We start from the raw sequence: 7,393 nt of genomic DNA on the forward strand, positions 1-7,393 counted from the left end.
TCTCGTGATCAGACAAGAGAGCATTATGTTGATCTTGAAGGGCGTCAAACTTGGAATGAAGTCTCTGAAGACTCTCAGCCAATGCTTTTGACTAATCCATTTCTTCACCCAACATATCATCGCTCTTACTAAGCATGTTTTGAACCTTTTCCAAGGCTCTTTGTTGTTTAGTGGCAAGGGAAGCAAGTTTGACATAGCTGGGGCCAAATTCATCACCTGATTCATCATCACTAGTTTCAGAGAGGTAGCATTCAGTTACCTTAGCACCCCCTGCCATGAGGCATGGTGAAGATGAAGACGATTCAGGTGGAAAGGTCATCTCTTTAAGAGACTCCGTGTAGTCATCAAGCCAAGGATCATGACGATTAAGATGACCTTCATAGACCTCAGAAAGCCGGTCCCGGATTAGCTTCGCATGATTGAGGTGCATGACGTTTCTGAACTGATTTCGGGACAGACAGGAGCATATGACATCCTTCTTTGTGAGGTTTAGTAGAGTGTACTTGCGAATATCATCGGCCTCTACCATCTTGCATAGATCGGTAAGGCCAATCTTAGTGACGGTCCACAGTTCGCTATCCATAGCCATGGGTCGCTTCTTCATCATGGCTTTCCACCGAGGATACTCATGACCGTCAAAGGTGGGGCAAGATACATTCCTCAATCCTGCAATCGACATAGCTAAACTCCAGGTGGTTAAACCGAATCACACAAAACAAGGGAGTACCTTGCTCTGATACCAATTGAAAGTGCTAGTTATCGACTAGAGGGGGGGGGTGAATAGGCAATTTTTATCAAAGTCTTCAAAACGTGGAAGTTTCGAAGACAAACAATAGAAATGACCTGATTGATATGCAGCGGAAGATAAACTACAACAAGCAAGCCATAGTCAAGTATGCAATAATGTGAAAGTACAAAGACTAATAGCAGCTTGGTAGTAAGGATCAGGATGGAAGATGGTATGAAGCCAATCAATGATAGCAGTCAATCAATGAAGTCAAACAGGTATGACAAACAGGCAATGACTTCACGAAGAGAAACTTAAGGTAAGGGGAGTTAGAGGATAGAACCAGTCACTTGTTGAAGACACAAGATTTGTTGGACCAGTTCGAGTTGCTGTGACAACTGTACATCTGGTTAGGGAGGCTGAGATTCAACTTAGAAGACCGCGTCTTCACCTTATTCCCCTTGAGCTAAGGACACACAGTCCTCGCCCAATCACTCTGGTAAGTCTTCAAGGTAGACTTCCGAACCTTCACAAACTTCGTTCACCAGCGATCCACAATGACTCTTGGATGCTCAGAACGCGACGCCTAACTGGTTGGAGGATACATAGTCCTCAAGTGTAATAAGTCTTCAGGTCACACATACAGAAAGACTTCAGTGATGCCTAACACTCTTTGGCTCTGGGTGTTTGGGCTTTGTCCTCGCAAGGATTTCTCTCCCTCTCAAAGGCTTCGAGGTGGGTTGCTCTCAAACGAAAAAAGCCGTAAACTAACTCTGAGCAGCCACCAATTTATGGTGTAGGGGGTGGGCTATTTATAGCCACAAGGCAACCCGACCTGATATGTCCGAAATGACCCTGGGTCACTAAGGAACTGACACGTGTTCCAACGGTCAGATTTCAAACACACACGGCAACTTTACTTGGGCTACAAGCAAAGCTGACTCATCCAGCTCTGGATAAGATTTGCTCTCATTGTCTTCGTTCGAAGACATAGGATTTGGGTTGAGCATCACTACAGTCACTCTGACTTTGTTCACTTGGATCCCACTTAACAGTACGGTGGTTCCTATGACTCAACAAAGAAGAAAAAGGAAACAACGAAACAACACAGTCTTCGCGCTCCATAGTCTTCACTCATTGTCTTCTCATGTCATAGTCTTCAATGTGAATATCTTCACATACCACCATTGTCGTCAACGTCTTCATACATTTTTTGGGGTTATCTCCGGTAGGTAAACCGAATCAATGAGGGACACTACCTGCGTTATCCTGCAATTCTCACAAACGCATTAGTCCCTCAACCAACTTTGTCGTCAATACTCCAAAACCAACTAGGGGTGGCACTAGATGCACTTACAGTTTTCAACAGGGATAAAGTGTGTGAAGTTGTAAAGGATAGGATATTGTCTTCATAAGTGGCAAAGGCTCCCCTGAAGATGTGCATATAAGTAATTTGCTTTTGGAATGCAAATGCACATGGCAGGTTGTACTTGTGGAGATCCTCTTCAACTTATGAAGATAATTCTTCATGCATGAAATGATGTAACTAAGAAAGTGACATGCATAATGAAAAATGGACGTCTGCAGAACGATCTAAGTGCGGAAGTTATCATCGCACATGATAAAGCAAATAAGTAGCAGACAACCATCGAGTTTAAGTGTTACAACTCAAAGAACGAAATGTATCAAAAGCAAGAGTTGTAATCACTAGGCAAAATATAAAGCAACTGCCCATATGAACCCGCTTGAAGACTATCAAACTCATATGCTTCTCCCCCTTTTGTCAGTAATGACCAAAAAGGTTTGATGACATAGAGCATCTACTCGTCCTCATGAGGAGTAGGTGAAGCAGCAGGGTTGTCGTTGTTGTTTGGCAGCGCAGATGAACTTGGTGCAGTGTCGATGCATGCAGAAGTAGGGGGCGGTGAAGTAGCATCGTCTTCATCATCGATCACTTTGGCATTCACAGTTGCCGCGGAGGAAGAATAGTCAGAGTCTTCAAGGGATGGAGTTCGACGTAGGACAACATTCCGTGGAGGAGTGGAGTCAAACTTGAATCTTTCAATGAAGCCATCGTCTTGAAGATCTGCTTCAGCACTGAGAAGTGTCAAACTCTTCCATGATCGCCGACAGGTCTCGTGAGTGACAAAGGCATTCTTGGTGGCAAGATTTCGAATGCGATTGACGTCCACCAAGAGGCTTTGCCTTTGTCGCTTGATCCAAAAGTGATGCTTGTCTTGTTTCTGATGCAGTGCCACAAGAAGTTCTCGGTCATTTAGGACCCGAGAGCGCTTCTTAGGCCTTTGGGCAATTGTGCTCTTAGTAGCTTCAGTTGGTGCACGATGAGGCAGACGAGTGTTCCCAGCCATTGGATAGACACGAGTTACTGCTTGGACTCCTTCCATGGGCTGAGTGAAGCTTCGGTGTTCAGCATTTTGAAGACAAGGAGGCTTCTTAGCAGGCTCAGGGTATATGGCTTCAACTGACATATAAACCTCTGGTAGTAAGATTAGATGATTGCGAGCAGAGGGTTGATAGTTGATAGCAGAGTGTAGCTTGATGAGGCGCATGACCCATGGAGCATAGAATTTCAGGCCAAAAAGGTTAGATCCAGACGCAGCTAGTTGCCGGAGGAAGAATTCTTGTGCGTTGAAGCTGATTCCATTGAGGATGTAAAAGACCAATGTCTTCATGGCTCCTTCAAGTTTTGCAGCTGATGAATGCCCTTTGATAGGCCATAGAGTCCGCCTGATGATGTGATATATTGTGCGAGGCAGATACTCAAGGTCATCAACAAAGAAGTCCTTTGGGTATTCAACGTCATGTGGCAAAGGCTTCATCATGCTCAGTATCTGGCTCATGTTGGGTTCTGGCTTATGGAAGATGCTCTCCAGTGCATTGCGGTGGAGTTGACAATCAGGTTCGTACAGCTCTCCGGGAGTGGATAAACCTGTAAGCTCAATGATGTCAAGAGCTTTGGCTTCATGATGAACATTTCCTGTCATCCACTCGAGAACCCATGTCTTTGTATCCCTGTTGTAGCCGCGAATGTGGAGGGTAGCATAGAATTGAAGCAAAAGTTCCTCATTCCAATGTTCTTTGTCTTTCACAAAGCTGAGCAGACTTGGATCACAAAAGCAGTCAAGTGCTTCTTCTAAGCATGGCAGTCTAGCAATGGCTTCACTGTCGAGGCGCATATGAGGGAAAATGCGCCCTTGATCATACAGAACATAGGAGTAATAGCTTCGCTGCTGATGGCTCCAGAAACGATCAGATGATATTCTTGGCCATGAGTAGGGGTTCTTTGCGCTGTCAAAGAAGGTGTTGTGGCTTTTGAAGCCATTTGCATTGAAGGACCCTGTAGAGGTGGCAGTACCTGGGAACCTTGGCAGTCTTGGCTTTGGTTTCTGGACCTGCGGCCTATGCTCAATATGATAATCAAACTGAGGACCAGAGACATTAGGCGGAGGGACCAGAACGGGCCATCTGACAGTGATTAGCTGGCCATGGTTGTATGCTTGCTCAATTGTATGGGGCCTTGGTGGCGGAACAGGAGCAGTGGCAACAACAGTGGCTTCAGGCTGCACAATAGATGCTTCAGGAGCAGTTGCAGCATTGGCTTCTGGCATATTGGTTGGTGCAGGCTCCACACTTGCTTCAGCCATGACTACGTCATGGGCTTCATTTGTGTTGGTGGTGGCAGCCTCAAGATTTTCAACCTCCACTTGATGAGCTGGAGGGTCTGGCACTGGCACGGTTACTTCAGGAACAGCTTCTTCAGTAATGAGGGGAGTAGGGACACGTTCTTCTTCTTGTTCGTCATCGGCTGATGCAGTCGGATTGTCTTCAGCAGCTTTGGCTTCAGACACGGAGACATTCACAGTCGGAGTGGCTTCTGGAAACACTTGACGTGCAATAGATTGGTGGTGCACTTCTCCTTCTGGAACGCTCGAAAGAGGGACTTGAGGCCTTGGTCCTTTGCGAAGCCTTTGTAATACAGGCGATGCCTTTGGAGATGGAGTTGGCTGGGCCTCATCCTCTTCTTCTTGCACAGGTGGGAGTACTTGGGGAGTCTTGTTGTTGTGGGTGATCAGCCCATGATGCATCCTGAGCAATTGGCGTCAGAGGACGACCAATGCTGATGATTTCGCTGTTCGTGAGAACAGGCAATGATACCAAGTTGTGTTCGATCTGAGGAAGAACTTCATCATCTTCAACATTGTCATGGTGACCAATGTCTTCAGCAGCGATGGGATCAACTGCTGGAATGTCTTCAGCTTCATGAGCCTCTGTGGAAGCAGGCTCATGAACAATCATCTGTCGTTCTTGGTGTTCAGATGCAGGATGAACCATTGAGATAGGTTCAACAACTAAGGGCTCTGTTGGAGCAGCCCGATTCTTCTTGATTTTGCACTTCTTCTTGGAGGGAGCAACATCAGAGGCTTCTGTGTTTTTCCTTTTTCTGGCTTCAGCCTCGGCAGCCCTCGTCTTCTTCAGTTCTGAAGCGGCTGACATGACATTTGGCTTCGAGCCATTCATGCTGCTTGGGAAGACTATGCAAGGCTCATCCTGCCTTGAAGGTGCAGGTTGGACAGTTGATAGCTTCTTCTTCTTTGCAGCCATTCTGGGGTCAATGCCAGGACGACCAAGAGCCTTGCGCTTCTCAGCCTCATTGTAGGCTAGCACACACTTGTCAGACAGATTCTTCATGCGCTCACGAGAGCCTCTAGCTTCCTCGCGCTTCTTGTGAAAGGCTTCTTTGAGCTCGTGTAGCATGATCTTGAAGTTTTTGACATCTTGCACGCTGAGCTTGGCCACATGCTTCTTGAACTGAGCTTTTTCATAGTTGATCTTGTGCTTCAGTTCAACGATGCGCTGAGCAATAGCTAGCTCAGAAGCAATAGCGCCATTGAAGGAGACACTGAGGCCAATGGGAAGTTGCAGATCATCAAAGTTGAGATTTGGGGTGTCAAACCACTCATCAATGAAGTTACGGATGATTGCTACATCAAAGAGAGGCAAATTATTGAAGATCTCTACTTCTTCCTTGCTCTTGATCAGTTGCTCAAGAGCATCATCTGCAGGATCGTCATCGCTGGACAGATCAATGTGATCTTCACGCAGAATGGCAGCAGGAGTCAATGTCTGATCAGTATTCTTGACGATTTTCTTTTTCTTCTCCGTCTTCTTGGAGATGCGTGATTGATCTTCAGACTGCACACTGTCTTCAGGAGGTGCAGTGATCAGTGGCTTCGCACGTGAAGCTTTTGGAGGAGGAGCTGATTGTGAAGCCTTAGCCTTCTTTAGCTTCTGCGGCTTTGGAGGAGGAGCTGGGGCTTCATCAGTGTCAGCATCATTATCAGAATGATCCACTCTGGCACCTTGGACCAAGATGTAAGTGATGAGGCCATCAAGGTTTGAAAAGGGGTCGATGACATTGGGTTCTACATCACGTGAGCCGTCAGCATAGGGAGCAGAGGGACCAGGGTTGAAGTCTAATCCCAATGACTTCTTGTTTTCCTTGGTCGATGCCTTTGCGTGCTGGAAGTTGCGCTTGAAGAGATTATCGTCACGACACCAGAGCAATGATGATGGGTCGGCATTTTCGGGCTGAGGTCCATGGACCATACAAGGATAGAAATCATGTGCAATAGCTTCAGCTCTGTTCTTGGGTGGAAGGCCTCGATAGAGAATATCACCCCAAGGACTTTTGATAGCATTCTTCTCAGCGTATTCCTGGGTCACGAACTTGTATTTGAACCATTGTTCAGCCCAATATCGCCGAATCCATTGGATTCGTGTCTTGCGCTGATTATAATCCTCTTCAGGATCTGTCTTGTAAAGGTCTGCGAGGTCATCAGGCAAATCTTTTGATGTTCCCCCTCAACGCTATCTGCCACCCTTCCTTACTGATTTCTCTGCAGCCATGAACTTCAAACTGAATGGCTTCAATATGTTCAAAAGCTTCAAAGGCTTTCGCTTGCTGGACAAACAGGAACTAGCTTCAGGAGAGTTAATGTGTTGCTGTAAGAATTCTGCAAACGAATGCAGACTATGAGAACCAAGGGATTCTCCCACGGATATGTACATGTGACAGCATTAGAGATGCGAGGGAAGGGGAAGAGGTCATATGCATTCTTAGAAGATTTTGAAGATAAATCAGTTTGAAGACATTGACCTCATGATGCGAAGACATTCACTTATATGTTGAGAGTTGGTTCCAGATTTGTATGAATCCGTGAATAAGTACAAGTGAGGAATCTAACTAGATATGAAGCTTAAGTGAATATACTAGGCAGTATGAGATGCAGACATAATAGATCTAACAGTGTATAGGCAGAAACCAATTTTGGTAAATAGGATGAATCATTGGGGATCAAAAAGATGGAAAAAATAGAGTTATATTTACCACACAAAGAACTGCTAGATGGGATGAATAGGAGACTGAGCAGTTCAATCCACCATGCCCTAACTTGGCGACGGAGGACACCTACGGCGGCGGCGAAGAGGACGATGTCCGCGGCCGGCGTGAGGACGGCGTCGGAGAAGTCGCGGCAGCTAAGCGCTTCGTCGCCGGTGTCGTTGCGAGCTAGCGGTGGCGCTAGGGTTTTGACGAGGTGGAGAGGTGGAAGAAGGTTTTCTTTACCATAGGGGACATATATTTAT

Source organism: Triticum dicoccoides, chromosome 5B, assembly GCF_002162155.2.
Source record: "Triticum dicoccoides isolate Atlit2015 ecotype Zavitan chromosome 5B, WEW_v2.0, whole genome shotgun sequence".
NCBI classification, from domain to species: Eukaryota; Viridiplantae; Streptophyta; class Magnoliopsida; order Poales; family Poaceae; genus Triticum; species Triticum dicoccoides.